At 42.1% G+C, this 868-nt stretch overlaps 1 non-coding gene across 1 annotated transcript; it reads left to right on the top strand.

Annotated features, from left to right (window-relative positions):
- Positions 1-450: 450 nt before the first annotated feature.
- On the top strand, positions 451-558 carry LOC112724549 (small nucleolar RNA R71). The gene has a single exon (XR_003163706.1). It is a non-coding gene; the product is annotated as a small nucleolar RNA R71 (small nucleolar RNA).
- Positions 559-868: the final 310 nt, after the last annotated feature.

The following is an 868-nucleotide window of genomic DNA, read 5'->3' as shown; positions in this document are numbered from 1 at the left end:
CTTCCATGAGAAATTTGGATGATTTCTCCATGATGAGTTATAGGTGTTTCCATAAGGTTCACCTAAGTAGTTCACCTCTACTATTGCAGGGTTCTCAGGATCATAAGCTTCTTCTTCAGGAGAAGCCTCTTGAGTACTGTTGGATGCAGCTTGCATTCCATTCAGACTCTGAGAAATCATATTGACTTGCTGAGTCAATATTTTATTCTGAGCCAATATGGCATTCAGAGTATCAACTTCAAGAACTCCCTTCTTCATAGGCGTCCCATTACTCACAGGATTCCTTTCAGAAGTGTACATGAACTGGTTATTAGCAACCATGTCAATGAGTTCTTGAGCTTCTGCAGGCGTTTTCTTTAGGTGAATGGATCCACCTGCAGAAGTGTCCAGTGACATCTTTGATAGCTCAGATAAACCATCATAGAATATATCCAGGATGGTCCATTCTGAAAGCATGTCAGAAGGACACTTTTTGGTCAACTGTTTGTATCTTTCCCAAGCTTCATAGAGGGATTCACCTTCTTTCTGTCTGAAGGTTTGAACATCAGCTCTAAGCTTGCTCAGCTTTTGAGGAGGAAAGTACTTGGCTATGAAAGCCGTGACCAGCTTATCCCAAGAGTTCAGGCTGTCTTTGGGTTGAGAATCCAACCATAATCTAGCTCTGTCTCTTACAGCAAAAGGGAAAAGCATGAGCCTGTAGACTTTAGGATCTACTCCATTAGTCTTAACAGTATCACATGGTTTATTTGAAAATTGTGATAAGATATCCCCGCCAACGGCGCCAAAAACTTGGTGCACGAATTGTGAATCACACTTTTCACAACGCGTACCACTAACCAGCAAGTGCACTGGGTCGTCCAAGTAATAC

The sequence above is a fragment of the Arachis hypogaea genome, chromosome 11 (genome assembly GCF_003086295.3).
Source record: "Arachis hypogaea cultivar Tifrunner chromosome 11, arahy.Tifrunner.gnm2.J5K5, whole genome shotgun sequence".
NCBI lineage: Eukaryota > Viridiplantae > Streptophyta > Magnoliopsida > Fabales > Fabaceae > Arachis > Arachis hypogaea.
Note: the sequence above shows the minus strand (reverse complement) of the source record. Positions and strands in the feature narration are given on the sequence as shown.